The sequence below is a fragment of the Triticum urartu genome, chromosome 3, assembly GCF_003073215.2.
Source record: "Triticum urartu cultivar G1812 chromosome 3, Tu2.1, whole genome shotgun sequence".
In the NCBI taxonomy this organism is placed as follows: domain Eukaryota; kingdom Viridiplantae; phylum Streptophyta; class Magnoliopsida; order Poales; family Poaceae; genus Triticum; species Triticum urartu.
The window spans coordinates 461,554,480-461,572,384 of record NC_053024.1 but is presented as its reverse complement, the minus strand read 5'-3'; positions in this window follow the sequence as shown (position 1 = coordinate 461,572,384).

Here is a 17,905-nt window from a genome sequence, read left to right as displayed (position 1 = left end):
GCGGCCTTCGCCAGGGGGACCCGCTCTCGCCGCTGTTGTTCATTTTAGCAATAGACCCGCTCCATCGCCTTCTTCTAGCTGCAACTGAGCAAGGCATCCTCACTACCCTCCCAGACAGGAAAATCACGGCAAGAGTTAGCCTCTACGCAGATGACGCGATCCTCTTCGCAAACCCAACTAGACAGGAGTTTGACAACCTGATGTGTCTCTTGGCACTCTTCGGCGACGCCACGGTACTAAGGATAAACTCGGACAAAACTTCTGTCGCACCAATTCGATGCGAGGACCTTGATCTGCAACACGTGCTTTAAAACTTCACTGGGAAGATTGTAGGCTTCCCATTGACGTATCTAGGTCTCCCGATTACCATTTCCAGACCGCACATCGTGCACCTGTAGTTCATTCTAGATAGGATCCGTGCACGCCTAGCGGGATGGAAAGGACGTCTGCTGTCAATCGCCGGCCGGAGGGTTTAGTCAGAAGCGTCCTGACGGCATTGCCGACGTACGCACTGTCCGTCCTCAGGGCGCCAGTTAAATTTTTCAAGGACATTGACAAGGCGCGCCGGCGTTTCCTCTGGGCGGGGGATGAGGAGCTAAACGGTGGGAAATGCAAAGTAAGCTGGCCCCAAGTGTGCTCACCGGTGCAGCATGGAGGTTTGGGCATTCTAAACATGATTAAATTTAGTTGTGCTCTTCGGCTAAGGTGGTTATGGCTATCCTGGCAGCAGCCCTGCCGGCCATGGGTTGGCACCCCGGTGCCATGCGACGAGAAGGATCACAAGTTGTTCAACCAGGCAACTAGAGTCACAATCGGCGACGGAGCCACGGCATCATTCTGGCAAAATCATTGGTTGGATGTTGGAGCTCTCAGGCAAGTCTTCCCAACCCTGTATGCTCATTCCCGTCGAAAGAACAGATCGGTGGCCGCTGCCCTGGCAAATCACACCTGGGTAAAGGATCTCAGGCATGGAGATCATGCAGCAATCCTCACAGATTTCCTCTCCCTCTGGCAGCTGCTGGCGGCCCAAAATGTGACCCTAACAGCAGGCTCCGAAGACTCGATCACATGGTCAGAGAGCAGTCCAGGTCAATACACGGCGAGTTCGGCCTACAGCATGCAGTTTCAAGCACCCGCAAGAAATGATCTCGGTTCTGCCATCTGGAAGCCTTACGCACCCGGGAAGATGAAGGTCTTCTCCTGGCTGCTGCACCTGGATCGATTGTGGTGCAATGATAGACTTCAGCGCTGAGGCTGGGCAAATGGATATTTCTGCCCCCTGTGCATCAGGCACCTGGAAACATCGGTGCACCTCTTCTGTGAGTGCACCTTGGCCTTGGACACTTGGAGGAGGATGGCGACCCGGAATGGCTGCGGCCCTCTGAACCCTGATTTATGGAACAACACGGGAAACTCAATGCAAAGAGTGCAACTATGCCTGCAGAAGTTTGCAAACGAGAAGACTCGAAAGGCCGCGGCCTCCATCATCATGCTCACCTGCTGGGAAATATGGAGGGAGAGAAATGACTGTATTTTCAAGAGGAAAACTGCATCACCTGAAGATATTCTCAGACGGGTCATGCGATCACTAGAACTCTGGAGCATTGCTGGGTCAAAAAGTTTAGAGTGCCTTCTCGGGCCCCCTACTGGGAGAATTTAGTCTCTTTCTTTCCTTCGGCCTTAGGGCAGGGTGTTGACAAAAACTCTGTATTTCGTTTTAACTTCTCTCCTCTCCTCTGCTAAATCAATGAAATGCCAGTAGGTGCTGGATCTTTCAAAAAAACTATACTTGTACTCGCTCTGATTCATATTAATTGTCGCTAATTTAGTACAAAGTTATACTAAATTGTAACAATCAATATGGATCCAGAGGAGTAGTAGTATATATAAATCGCCATATTAATTATAATCCAATTTGCCCAACTCACGCCATACCTAATAACTTTTCCATGTATGCACTCACCTAATGTATTTTTGCTTCTTCTTAAACTACTAGCTAAATACTCATACGTTGATGAAACAATATTCTGAAAAATAAAAAAATATGTAAGGTTCCGTCTCCCTCTCTCGTCTTATGTTCGTCCAATTTCCCCCCTATACATACGACTCCCTCCTTTTTTTGCGGGGGAAATTAGGAGCTCTTTATTCAACATTAACAACACTAGCAAAGTCGGCTGCGAGGCTAGTTACAAGAAGACTTGGCGAAGAATCAAGCCAACAATCTGTGACATCTAGAGTGCTAGCTTGCTTCGCACAAAGATGGGCAGAGACATTGGCCCATCTACCAACATGCTGAATTACAAAAGACTTAAAAGAAGGAACATGCTCCCTAATTTCGTACAAGATAGGCGCCACCATTGCACGGTCGCTGTGACGCGAGTTCCAGAGATTCACAATCTCCAAATTATCGGTCTCGAAAACCACTTTTTCATAGCCTCTGAGATGAGCAAAGACAACGCTATCACGGAGGGCAAGAGCTTCGGCTATGAGAGGATCAGTGATTCCCGGGTAAGGTTTGCACCAGGCTACTAGGAAAGATGAGTGGGTTCTCGCGATCCCTCCTGCTCCACCCCTTCTAGCCTCCATAGCAATACTGCCATCTGTGTTGATCTTGATCCAGGCCAAGTCCGGGAGTCGCTAGCCATGACTCGGAAGGATCCGAGCGTGCTCACGAGGTAGCTCGAGCACCGCTAGAGCCTCTTGCGTCTTCTTCATGGACTGGATAGGATCAAGGTCCCGCTTATCATGTGTAACATTGTTCCTCGAAGTCCATATCGCCCACATGACAGTTACCAGTTTTGCTCTCTCGGAATCGGAGAACATGGGATCGCATATGATATCCCTCGACCAGGTGAGCGGGTGCAGCTCCGGTCGCTTGATCTTGAGCCACTCCGGTGCAACATGCCAGAAACGCCGGGCATGTGTGCAATCCAGTAGTGCATGCTTCATATCTTCCTCTACGTGAAGACAGAGTTTGCACGTGCCAGCGGTAGCAATATGACGGTGCTGAAGGGTTGCTTCGACCGGAAGAATCCCATGCAGAACCCGCCACCAAAACACTCTAACCCTTTGGCAAAACCTTGAGCTTCCATAACCGGGACCATAGCTGTTTGTCTGTCGATGAGGCTTCGGTAATCGTCCCTTCCTCTAGAGCATGTTGCTCGTTATGAGTCATTAGAGTGCGATACGCTGTTTTTACAGAATAGCAGCCCGATCGTTCGAGAGCCCACGCAATCTCATCCTCCCCCCTCCTCTCCTCAAAGGAATGTTCAGAATGGCATCCACGTCGGGGGTGATGAAGTTTTGCCGAATCACATCTGATTTCCATGTCCAATTTGCATCGTCAATTAAATCTGAAACAAGGTTCAACTGAGTATTTCCACTTCTTACTGTCGGAGCCATAGAGATGGTGCCCAGGATCCACTTGTCATCCCAAATTGAGATTGTTGTACCATCTCCAACACGCTTGATGAGTCCGACTTGCAAAGCATCTCTCCCAGCGATGATAGCTCGCCACATTGCAGATGAGAAACGTGGAACCGTAGCTTGCATGAAATCACATGAGGGGAAATATCTACCTTTGAGTACTCGGGCACATAGGGATTGAGGGTTTGTCAGCAGCCTCCATCCATGTTTGCCAAGAAGAGCTACGTTAAACAGCTCAAGATCCCGGAAGCCCATACCGCCCTTCTCCTTCGGTGTTGCCAACGTATCCCAGGCCTTCCAATGCATGGAGTTACGATCCAAGGAGCTGGTCCACCAATACTTAGCCATGCAAGAAACTAGTCCCTTGCATACTTTCTTCATTAACTTGAAACAACTCATGCTGAAAGTGGGAATAGCTTGGGCCACACATTTTATACGGACTTCCCTTCCGGCACAAGAGATCATTCTTTCCGACCCCCTTGGAGCTTGCTACGAATTCTCTCCCCAATGTGGTCGAAAGTACCGCTTGTGATCCTACCCACAGCTGTAGGTAGACCAAGATAACGCTCGCTGAACGCTTCAACGGAGATGTTCAAAGCCTGTTTCAGTAGCAGCCTGTCTGGAGCCGAGGTGTTTGGGCTGAAGTAAATTGAGCTCTTATCTTTATTCACTGCCTGCCCGGAACCCCTCTCATAGATTCCCAATATTTCATTGAGCCGTTGAGCACTCGCCACCTTTGCTTGCATAAAAATAAGGCTGTCATCCGCAAAGAGGGGATGATTTATCCAAGGAGATCTATAGCTCACTCGGATTCCTTTATCTACTCTCACACCACCAAAATAATTCAAGAGCGATGTCAATCCTTCTACACAGAGCAGAAAGAGGTACGGTGATGCTGGGCAGCCTTGTCGAAGACCCCTTGAGGGGGTAAAAAAGGAAGAAGTTCACCATTCACACGGATTGCGAATCTGACCGAAGTGACGCACTTCATGACGAGGCGAACAAACTCCACACAGAACCCAAGCTTCATCATGATCGCTTGCAAATAGTGCCATTCGACATGATCGTATGGTTTCATCATGTCCAGCTTGATGGCACACGTTGCATTCCCCCCCTTCTTCCTCCTTCTCATGGCATGCACACTCTCATGTGCAATAAGTACATTGTCCGTAATAAGACGACCAGGGACGAACGCGCTCTGTTCAACACCGACGATATCATCCATACACTCCCGCATACGGTTAGCAATGGCCTTGGCAGCAATTTTGTACAGAACCGGACACAGAGAGATGGGTCGATATTGAGAAATATGCTTGGGGAAACGTACCTTAGGAATCAATGTAATAGAGGTGTCGTTCATACCAGTAGGTAATTCTCCCCCATTGAGAAAATCAAGCACCGCTGGAACAATGTCATCTTTGAGCAAACTCCAGTGGCACTGAAAGAAGCCCGCCGTGAAGCCATCAACCCCCGGGGCTTTGGACGGAGCCATCTGGAAGAGGGCTCGGCGCACTTCCTCTTCTGTAAATGGCCTGCCAAGTTCGTCATTCATAGGAGGGGGCACCCAGGAAGGAACCACGTCCAGCAACTCCTCCATGGAATGAAAACCTTGTGATGTATACAGTTGTTCATAGAACTGCTGCACTTCCGCTCGATCTTCATCCAAATCACTACAGACCGTACCGTCCGCACGGACCAGATTTTCAATTTTGTTCGTACGCTGATGTTGGGCAGCCTGAGCGTGGAAATAGCCAGTGTTCCGGTCACCCTCCCGCAGCCATGGAACACGAGATCGTTGACGGAGCCAAATTTCTTCTTGGTGCAGGGCTAGCTTCAATTTTTTTGCCATTGCTTTCTCTTCGTGTGATGGCCCCCTTCGTAAAGATTGGGCACGCAGCCTGGACAACCGTTCCCGCAACTTCCGAATCTTGCGAGTTAAGCTACCAAATTCCTTCGTGCCCCATGCCGCTAGGATGCCTTGCAGCGACGTGAGGGCTTGAACCACACCCTGTAAACCCTCTCGGCCCGCACCCCTTTGCCAAGAGTCCAGAACCAGCTTGTCATAATCCACATGTGTTTGCCACATGTCCTCGTATCTGAAAGGTTTTGGCCCTCTGGGCGCTGCCGAAGCCAGGTGTTCGCGTAGATCCACGAATACAAAACAATGGTCTGACTTTGTTGTCACAATATGTCTCACCTTGAGGTGCGAGAACATCTGTATGAGAGTAGAGTTACCAAAAGCTCGATCTAGCCGGGCTTTCACATTTGATCTCCCGGGCTGCATATTATCCCATGTGTACTCAGGTCCCGACCAGCCCAAATCAGTAAGTGCACACTCGTCCGTTACTTCCCTAAATGCCCGCATTTGCCACTCCGGCCTAGGGCTTCTTGAGAAGTGTTCCGAACCACACAGGGTCTCGTTAAAGTCTCCAATGCACATCCACGCGTCATGTTGAATTGCATGCGGTGTCCTCATGAATCTCCAGCTATGATGACGATCTTCAGCTTTGGGAGCTCCATAGAAACCTGTCACTCGCCATTGTTTCATGACATCACTTTTCTTCCGCACCACTAGATCAATATGGCCGGCACTATAACTCTTGAGATCAACATCCAAGTCCGCAGACCAAAACATACCAATCCCCCACTCAAGCCAGCGCTGCTAACTGCAAAACAGCTCGCAAACCCTAGCAAGGTTTTCAAGCTCTCAACACGTTGAGCTGAAATTTTCGTCTCCATAACAAACAGGAGACCGGGCCCTTCCTGCTTCACTATGTTGCGAAGCTCGCGAACTGCCGCTGGGTTCCCAAGCCCCCGACAGTTCCAGCTGAGACAACTCATTGGTCCCGGCGGGGCTACTCCGCAGCCGTTGCCGAACAATCGGAGTTCTGAGAATTTGTGGGCGTAGGTTTCTTCTTCTTAGGCTCCGGCTCTATCCCGTTATCTCCTACCTCGCCCACCCTCTTGTCCACTCCAGCTCTAAAAACCACCATGGCATTGGTGGCCTCGTTGTTCTGTACCTGCTCTTGGGTGGACACCTCTGGCATTGTGATCTGTCGATACACCTGCTTCTGTCCCTGAGGCCCCTCCTTCCTCTTGTACCTCTGCTTGTTCTTCTTAGGAGGGGAAACAACCTCAGGGTTATCATCCCTTTTTGCAGTCGCCGTGCGAGCTTCCTTATTACTGTTCTGACTAGATTGCTGTTCCTTGGACGAGCCCTCGCTGGACACTGCTTTCTTCTTCTCTTCCGGCGCCCTCAGACAAGTCTTGAATGGTAGATCACCGTTTTCATCTCTCGAGCCCGGCGTCGGACAGTGAAGATCCGAATGGCCCAAACGCCCGCATGAAAAGCAGAAGTTGGGCACCTGTTCATACTGAATTTCATACCAGTCCCTGCTGCCTCTAGCCGCGGAATCAATCAAGATCCATCGACGCAATGGCTTCCAGACATACGACTCCCTCCTGCCCAACTTTATTTGTTTCCCATCACCTACTTCCTCCGTTTCGAATTACTTGTCGCAGGTATGAATGTATCTAGATGTATTTTAGTTCTACATACATCCATTTCTGCGACAGTAATTTGGAACGGATGGAGTACTATTTTCCTCACTTGTTTGCTTTATTTGGACTACCGAATAAGTGTTGATACAATTGGCAATTGCTCTCTCCGTTCCTTTATACTACTACAGATAAGGGTCGGATCTCTTTTTGGTACGTGCTAACCTCCTGATTGATTCCCGTGGGTAAAATCTCTTGATTGGTTGTTAGAAAGAAAGAAAAAAAAATCGAGAAGGAGATCTTATACGTGTGCGTGCAATTAGTTGGGCATAGGCCATCGAATCATTTGTTTCCAAGTGGAGTGGGCATGCAGCATGCATTTCTGTTACACATACGTTTGTCTCAACTTCTGTTCAATTACGTGGCCAAAAAAATACTCACCTCGTTTAGCCGATGATATGAATGTTTATCTGTATGAGATCAATCAATTAGCTAATTCCATCAAATGATAATGATTCAGTCAGATAGCATCTGGAAGCTAATGTAGCCACCATTATGAGCACGCGAGCACCGACGCGTGGTGCCACACGGTGCTAAAAAGGGACACCACCGATGATACAAGTCAGGGACTAACACCCATTTTCTCGAGATGACCTAGAGACAATAATATTGTATTATTATATTTTCATGTTTATAATTAAGAGTTTATATTCTATAATATAATTGTTATGATACTAGAATATGCGATTTAGTGAAAAACTCATATGCACATGTGAAATGATCAATCATAAAATTAAGTTCCTAGTTTTGCCTGTAAGACTGGCTCAAGTGTTATTGGTGATCACATTTTTTGGATCTTAGGATATCGTTAAGTGTAACGATGGTACTAAAACAACATCAAGAGTATGACATTGGAAGAACAATCATATCGAATTGACCTAAACTTGTTCGTTATACTTTGAGATAATATCGTCTGGTACTCAATTGTTATAACACGGAGTGTTAACGCGTGATTTAATTCCTTAGACCATGAGAGTATAATAGTCACATCTTACCGTATGGTGGACTCTGGGGTTGCACAAACGTCATCTATAACACGGTGATCATAACGACAACTTACCGGTTCATAGGAAAGTTTGACAAGGGACTAGATCGCTTAAGAGTGAGATTTGCTCCTCCGACGATGGAGAGATATTCTTAGGGCCTTCTCGATGTAATGACATCCATCATCGTCTGGCTAAACACATGTGAATATGTCACAGGGATGCCGGAACACGTCAACGAGAAAGAAGAACAAAACCGGTAACGAGGAGAACGGTATAGTGAGCATGTGTAAGACTCAAGAGGATACCAAATACATCTCACCTCGGGTTTTGTGAAGTATCACGAAGCAAAGGAAATAACACATGATAACCAAAGGTTCACTCAAATGTCATTCATGTAATCATATGGACCGATATGGACATCCATGGTTCTGCTATCGATCATTGAACAAATGGGTTCCGTTCATGTCTATGTTTTACTGAACCTACAGGGTCACAAGCTTAAGGTAACACGATCTGCTGAGTGTTAGTAGGACAGGAGTATCGATGATTTATTTGTGAAATAGTTTCGTTAATATTTGAAATAGTTTTGTGAGGAGCTAGAAGTGTTTATGGGTCATGGGAAGGGTTTTGGAGTTTTGTCGGGCAATACCGGGTATTAATGATAAATAATATATAGGTGGAAAATGTTTTCGAAGAATTTAAATTAATAATAAAAGGCGCTAGTAATTGTTAGGAGACTTGTATGTTTAATTTAATATCAACGGGACTTAAAAGGGGACAACTTTGTTTTTGTCACTCTAGTTTTTGCCTACTTTGCTTATGCCACTTTAAAATTTGACATATCACTTTTGCCACTCTTAGTTTTTGACAATACATCACAAATGCCATTCCGTGGCAAAAGCAATAACTTTTCATTTCACTTTTGCCACTCTTAGATTTTGACAAGTATCACAATTGCCACTATAAAATTATTGCTTTTGCCACGGAATGACAATTGTGATGTATTGTCAAAAACGAAGAGTGGTAGAAGTGAAATGTCAAATTCTAGAGTGGCATAAGCAAAGTGATCAAAAGCTAGAGTGGCAAAAACAAAATTTTCCATTTAAAAGACCAAGAGGTGGAAGGAGTATTGAGCCACAAGGGCCCAATAGTGGCGGTGCCCCCTTCTCCCATGGAAAGGGGAGAGGGAGGCCGAATTGGAGGGGGGGTTCCCCTCCCCTTGTGGCACCCCCTCCTCCTCCAACCTATATATACTAGAGGCTTTTGACACTTTTAAATACATAACTTTTGACACTTTTAAATACACAACTTCCCCTCCCCTCGACCGTCAGCGTTTGGTCGTCCTCAAGCAAGCGACCGCCGACCTTGCCAGCGATCGGTTCGGCAACCGTTAACGTGTGGAAGTCCTACAGAGCATGGTCGTCATCCATCTTGGCGAACGCTTGGTCGTCCATGTCGCGAGTGCTTGTTGTCCATTGTACATGTTGGCAAGCGTATGTTGGCCATGCATCCAGAGCCTGCTATAGTCACCAACGCCGGCGAGGGCCTGCTGACCATCCTTGCCCGTGAACGTTTTCAAACTGATTCTGTGCGATTAACTGTGTGTTTAATTAGTTGTTTGACTAATTGGAAAAATCCCTACATCTAATTAGTTGCATTAATGATTTATTTTTCAAATTTTTTTGGTGCAGAAAAAAGCCCCTATTTCAATATCTAATTAATTTCACATGTAATTCATCACCTCGCTAATTGATTTGATTAATGGCTTGATTTTCAAATGGATACTATTACGTTGTATTTTCAAACTGTGTTTGCATTAATGGCCGGGTGATTGATTTAGTGTGATTATTTTTTTGTGTAATCAATTATTGCCTTCCTATAACTGGAAAATAGTTACTTCTAATTACATATAGGCCTAATTAATGTCAATTTTCAAATTGATTTGAGGCGAAAAAGTCCCTATTTAATTGGATATAATTAATTGCACATGTAATTAACTACCTATCTAATTAATTACATTGATTTCTTAATTTTTAAATTGATTCGTATTTTGTTTAACCGGAATGAAGACAACGCTACTAACTAACCATGGCGTACAGGTCTGTGCCGATTCTGATAGTATGCCAAGTAAAAAATAATAGGTTTGCCAAAGAAAAAATGAAACAACAAAAGGAAACCAAAAAAGAAAACATAGAAAAAAAATGAAAATTAAAGATGTGCACACGTGTCAAATGGACCAGCCAACTTTGATTATAATTGATGTTTTGGTAAGATTTGATTTGATTTGGTATGAGTAGTGGAAGGAAAGGAAAGTATGAATTTAGTTGAGATTTTTTTTAAGATTTGATTTAGCGAGTTAATGTGTGACATTAGTATGGGAAAGTGTTGATTTGATTGAGTTAATGCACGCGTCAAAATGGGCTGGCCCAATTTGATTGTGCTTAAGTGAAAGATCGCCTCCAATATGCTCGCGTCGTAACCGAGGGTTGGTGGGAGGTGAGGCAACGCTACCAAATCCCCTTTAGGAGTAGAGATAGAAAGATTCTTAGAGCATCTCCAACGCTGACCCGCAAAACGAACACCACATCCATCCACGAACCGAGGGGGCTGTCCACTGGCACAGATGCAGAAGTTGGCCATCCAATGCTATCCGCATACATTTCAAAACAAGTTTACACAAACCAAACAAATTACATGCAACCGGGACGATTTTCATACAAACCGAACAAGAACATTTACATTTTGGACATATTTAAACTAAACTATACCTGACTACGGTAAAAACTAGTCTAATGTTGGTCGGGGCGGATCTCCTCCCACGATATATCTTCCCTATGTCTAGTAGCCCGCTCATCGGACTATAGTGAGCCCCAGAGAGATATGCTTTAGCGGGAGGGAAATAGTAACCTCCGTCCCCATGAAGCACGGATTACGGTTGATTTTCTGGCGGAGAAGACGGTCGGCGTGGTCTATGCCCCCGCTCACTAGGCAAGTCAACGGTTGTTTGACCCGACAACGTGATGGCAGTGGCCTTCGTCAGACCCAAGCGTCGGCGGGCTTCCATGATCTACTTTTCCTCACTATATGCGATACTCGCGAACGCGCCGACCTCCAGCACATGGCCTTTTCCCCCACCTGCCTGACACGGTGTCGCCATTTCTCGCGGTGGAGTTGTCGGATGACGGTGTTGGCCCGCCTGGACGGGCGAGGAGCGGCTGGAGATGGCGGTGGTGCCGAATCCGAAGGGTTTGCCGGCAAGCCAACCGGTATCAGGCTGGCTCCTGCGAGCAACCCGGGGCGCTGCAATGATGTAAAAATCCTTCTTTTGCTCGCCAAAAGCCATGGTGGGCGTTGTACTTGGAGGATATGGAGAGTAGAGGTGAGGTGTGGTTATAGCTTGGCACTTGGCCACGTTTATATAGTGGTTGAATGCGAGGAACCAGTCGAAGAGGTGTTCAATGTTGGCCAGCACAGGAATGGACGTGTGGCACTCGGGTGCCAAAGTAGGTTCCTTGACACAGGCGTCAGTTTAATGGAGGTAGACATATGGATGGTGTTTCAGTGCGGAGAGATGGCGTGAGCAGCGAGCGACCAGCAGGTGGCGCTCTTAGCCGGCAAACCGCTTCAATGTCGGCTACACGGAGCGGTCGCGTACTCTCTAGGCCGCCATGAATGCGGGCAATTGGCTTCAGGTGAGAATGAGTGCGGGCGCAAGAGATGGGTTTTTGTGGGCCAGGGTGGTCAAAAGCGGGCGTGGCAACGACCTGGACCCCCGGAAAGCCCCCAGTCTGTCTCTGGTTTGCTGGAAAAAGTGCATCTGTACCGGTTGGGAAACCAATGCAGGCCCATGCTAGATGACAAAACATGCCCGGCCCGCGCGGTCCGTATGACTGTGGGCGGTTTGAGGGTCGGCGTTGGAGACGCCCTTACCATATCTTAACCTAGATATAGTTCTTAGCACCAATATTGAAACAACTCTTATTTTCTTTCTCACAAAACCCATTAAATGAGAGCTCTTGTAGATTCAACAATAATAAGTGGATATTCAATTTGGTGCCCAGGCTGGCACGGACTTCACGTACATGAGCATCTAGCATCATAAACAGATCAGGTTTTTTTTGTTTTCCTTACTATTTTAAACAAATTTACTGTTCACCTCGGGTGCACCTGAGACCAAAACGTCGCGTCCATTTACAATCCATTTAAGAGACAATATCTAAGTGCATAATTAATTGGTACGTCTCCAATGTATCTATATTTTTTTAATTTTACATGCTATTATTATCAATCTCGGATGCTTTATGCATTTATATACTATTCTATATCATTTTTTGGGACTAGCCTATTAACCCAGTGCCCAGTGCGAGTTCCTGTTTTTTTGCTTGTTTTTGGTTTTTCAGAAAATCAGTACCAAACGAAGTCCAAAGACGATAAAACTTTACGGTGATTTTTCTGGACCAGAAGGGACCCTAGAAGGTTCGGGAGGAGGCTAGAACACATATGGGAGAGCCACGAGCTCACAGGGCGTGCCCTGGGGGTGGGGCGCGCTCCCCGAGCTCATGACTCCCATGCAACTCTGTTTGACCTAGTTACACATCTATAAATTTACAAGTGTTTCTAAACCAATAGAGAGCCACCCGAAATATTTTTCCGCTGCCGCAAACTTCTGTTCTTCTGGAACCCACCTGGAGGCCTTTTTCGATACTCTGCCGGAGGGGAATTGATCACGGAGGGCTTCTACATCATCCTTGCTACCTTCTGATGATGCTTGAGTAGTTCACCATAGACCTACGGGTCCGTAGCTAGCAGCTAGATGGATTCTTCTCTCTCTTTGATCTTCAATACCATGTTCTCCTCGATCTTCTTGGAGTTCTATCCGATGTAATCTTCTTTTGCGGTGTGTTTGTTGGGATCTGATGAATTGTGGGTTTATGATCATATTATTTATTGAAAGTAATTGAGTCTTTTCTGAACTTTATTATGCATGATTGTTATAGCTTTGCATTTCTCTCCGATCTATCCGTTTGGTTTGCCCAACTAGATTGATTTATCTTCAGTGGGAGAGGTGCTTTGTAATGAGTTCAATCTTGAAGTGTCCTCACCCAGTGACAGAAAAGGATAGCGAGGCACATATTTGTATTTTTGCCATTAAGGGTAAAACGACAGGGTTTATTCATATTGCTTGGATTTACTTTTTCTACATCATGTCATCTTGCTTAAAGTGTTACTCCGTATGTCATGAACTTAATACCATAGATGCATGATGGATAGCGGTCGATTGATGGAGTAATAGTAGTAGATGTAGGCAGGAATACTTGTCACGGCCTATATACATAATCATTGCCATGAATACGTTATAATTATGCGCTTTTGTATCAATTGCCCAACAACAATTTGTCTACCCACCATATGCTATTATTTTGAGAGAGAAGGTTCTAGTGAAAACTATGGCCTGCTACTTCTTGAGCTTGCGTTGGTTTTTCCCTTCAAGAGGAAAGGGTGATGCAACATAGTAGAGATAAGTATTTCCCTCAGTTAAGAACCAAGGTATCAATCCAGTAAGAGAAGAACACGCAAATCACCAATACCTGCACAAACAATCAAACACTTGCACCCAACGTGATAAAAGGGTTGTCAATCCCTTCACCGTCACTTGCAAAGGTGAGATATAATAGAGATAAATAAAATTAAACTAAAGATAATATTTTTGGGTTTTTTGGTTTATAGATCTAAAAATAAAAGATTGAAAAATAGTAGATCAGAAACTAATATGATGGAAAATAGACCCGAGGGCCATAGGTTTCACTAGAGGTTTCTCTCTTGAAGGCAAATAATACGGTGGGTGAACAAATTACTGTCGAGCAGTTGATAGAAAAGCACAAAGTTATAACGATATCCAAGGTAATGATTAGTAATATAGGCATCACGTCCGTGTCAAGTAGACCGACACATGCCCTTTATTTCAGTTTTACACATTTATCCAGTGTGATTTTTAAGCATTACCTACGCTCTATTCATTTTCAACAATACCGGTTTGAATTGCAATATTTGATGGCTGTTAAGCCTGTTGTCGGTAACATTGCCTTCCATTTTATATCTACTTTAACAGCATGTTGAAACCAACACATTCAAGCTATCATTTGGAGATGATGTTGTTTACCTTTGCTATATTTGTTTGATGTTAAGTTTGTTGTACTTATCATGCCTTTCCACTACTTATGCAGGACAACAACGGGAGTGGCCACCATTTTCTGCCGAGGTTAGTTTCATCCCTCGGCTTGTACTCCCCCGTCGTTCCATAATGTAGTGCATATAGATCTAGGCGTGGACACTTGTTAGCTTCTAATATTGACTTGTTGCTTGTAGGTACATATGCCCTTGGCAAGGATCCAGGCATCGACCCTTTTTGCGTATGGGGCAATGAGATATTCATGAACAAGCATCAAGTGAGAAAACTGATAAGGATTATTAGCAAAAAGATATAAATGGTGGCAAGCAAATTATTTGTTTATGCTCTATCCAACACAATAGTGAGCTGTAGGATGGTAACTACAAACTCAGCAGCCTTCTCTTTTTACTGCCCATAATGAGCTGTTAGACAACAATGAATCTTTTTCGTTTGCAGTGGTTCCCGTAGCAGTTCACTCAAGATTACCTCGCAAAGTACATGATTGGCGGATACACAATGAAGGTTAAAGTATTTCATCCATACTACAATGAGCATCGAGAAGTCATAATGAAGACAGTGAAGGACGGACGGGCAGCCATCAGAAGGGGTTGGCCTAGAGTCGTGCGCGCATTATGCATGGATGAGGGAACAATATGGGCATTCCGCTTCACCTTCTCCAGCAACCAGAATGTCTTTCACCTCTTTCTTTTCAATCTTTAGTACAACCGTGGTTCATCATTCTTTACTTGGTACTTCTGTAGTTCTTTAGTATATGTACATGTGCATCAAATTATGCATTCGTCATTGAACCTATATTTGTAATAAACATGGTTGGATATGAAATAAATGATTGCCTACTTTCAAATTCAAAACATGTGATTTTTAAATTAGGGATTATACTGCACACGATTTGCGAAAGCGAAACGTCTGCGATAGACGTGGAGATGAGACACGTTTCTAGAATCCACTACGTGTGCGATCAATCTCTAGTGCACACACGATCAGCCAAGAAAAAACGTGTGTGATTAACAACAACATAACACATGGTTCTTTCTTATTAAATGTTTGCAATAGTCACCTTATCACACATGCTTCAAAATTATGGACTGTTTATGATGTTGTGCGCATCGCAAACGTCTGGTCATAGAAGAACGCGTGCGATAGGTTGATCATCCAACGCGGGTACGATGGATGAATCATGTGGGGTGTATTCAAGCTTCGCATACAGTTTTATAGCGACAATTATGTGCGCTCTTACATTGAATTGCGCACAGTCGAGGAAAAGTAAATGTGTGTGATTTTCTACTTCTACAATCGTGAACTATTTTTGATGGATCGCACAGCGTAAACATAGCATCATAGAATACCGACTTCGATGGCAATGCGAGCACAAATGAGTAGGGAGTATTGTATATGCATTGAGGCTCCCTATCCCCGAGGATTTCTGGGTCGTGTGGGAAGGACCCCCTATCGCAGTCACTCACTTGGCGACGGTTCCGAACGCCGTCGCGGAAAGGGGTTAAAAACCGTTTGTATAGCACCTCGTTGTACTAGTGTATCTTTTTCACATTCTTCATGTTGAATGTGAGGGCACTATTGTGTGTGAGGATTATGTTTTTCAACAAGAAATTTCTCACAGATGGACATGTTGAATAGCATAAAAAGAAGTTTCAGATGGACCTAAGGGCTTCTGATCGTGCTCGGCTTCTACTTGCAACTACTTGTCGTCGTCATGGACCATTAGATATTTTTTGTACCGAGATCTTGATTTTATGGATCAGACCGATCCATTTGATTGTGACTGCCGAAAACTTTGGTTGAGTTAGATGTTATTTTCTTGTTCAATCTGGATTTTGTGTAAACCTGATGAATAATTAATCCTCGTGCTTTTGTACCTTTTGTAAGCTAGAGTTAGATATTTTTGCCCTTTTCAACTCGGCTTTGACCCATATTTTCTTTCATACTTGGCCAATGGCTTGCCATTTCTTTAATTAAGACATAAATATTATAAGCATTCACAACATAGGGAAAGAACATCACTCTCATGGGATCCTTGAGATCTTTATTCATTACAGAACCCACAAGTTCTTAGCGCCCGCTAGCACCCACAAACTTATTTTTAGTTAGCACACCAAATGGGTTATAATTCTTAATAAGAACAGCTGCATGGTAGTGACAGATTTGGATTCTGACATTTGGGACCCATGAGGAAAAATCCTATCTAGGCCGATGCCGACTCGATAGTAAAAATTCAGAAACCTGATTTTAAAATTACTGTAAATCCAAAACTCGCCTGAAAATCATGAACCTTGGCATGGTGTTATGACATGGCACCAACATGCTGTGGTAAAAAGTTAGTCCAATCTGGGACAAGTTTTGGTATAAACTTCTTACAAACCCGAGCTTCTCTCAAGAAGCCTCATGGTTCCGAGAGGGAACTTGTCACCTATGTGTGTGAAACGACATACGTTGTCTCTTCCCGCCTTGATTTATTTTACAAAGGCAACATGAAACTATAGAAGCTTTGTCCTAAGAATATGAAATTATTCAGGGTTCATTTTGCCTTTTTATACATTATTTGAGTTTTCTAGGCATTTTGGAACATACTTTGGTGTGTGCAAAGGTTACGTGTGTACTTGCCACCTATATAATTGGATGTTCAATTTGGTTATGGAATCAAGACCTTATAAGTTATTGAAGGAAATATGCCCTAGAGGCAACAATAAAGTTGTTATTTATATTTCCTTATATCATGATAAATGTTTATTATTCATGCTAGAATTGTGTTAACCGAAAACTTAGTACATGTGTGAATACATAGACAAACAGAATGCCACTAGTATGCCTCTACTTGACTAGCTCATTGATCAATGATGGTTATGTTTCCTAACCATAGACATGAGTTGTCATTTGATTAACGGGATCACATCATTAGAGAATGATGTGATTGACTTGACCCATCCATTAGCTTAGCACGATGATCATTTAGTTTGTTGCTATTGCTTTATCCATAACTTATCCATGTTCCTATGACTATGAGATCATGCAACTCCTGAATATCGGAGGAACACCTTGTGTGCTATCAAACGTCACAACGCAACTGGGTGATTATAAAGGTGCTCTACAGGTGTCTCTGATGGTGTTTGTTGAGTTGGCATAGATCGAGATTAGGATTTGTCACTCCAATTGTCGGAGAGGTATCTCTGGGCCCTCTCAGTAATGCACAAAAATATAAGCGTTGCAAGCAATGTGACTAATGAGTTAGTTGCGGGATGATGCATTACAGAACGAGTAAAGAGACTTGCCGGTAACGAGATTGAACTAGGTATTGAGATGCCGACGATCAAATCTCGGGAAAGTAACATACCGATGACAAAGGGAACAACGTATATCGTTATGCGGTTTGACCGATAAAGATCTTCGTAGAATATGTGGGAGATAATATGAACATCCAGGTTCCACTATTGGTTATTGACCTGAGACATGTCTCGGTCATGTCTACATAGTTCTCGAACCCGTAGGTCCGCAGCTTAACGTTCGGTGATGATCGGTATTATGAGTTTATGTGTTTTGATGTACCGAAGGTAGTTCGGAGTCCCGGATTTGACCGTGGACATGACGAGGAGTCTCGAAATGGTCGAGACGTAATGATCGATATATTGGAAGCCTATGTTTGGACATCGGAATGGTTCCAAATGAGTTCTGGCATTTTCCGGATTACCGGGAGGTTACAGGAATCCCCCGTGGAGGATATGGGCCTTATTGG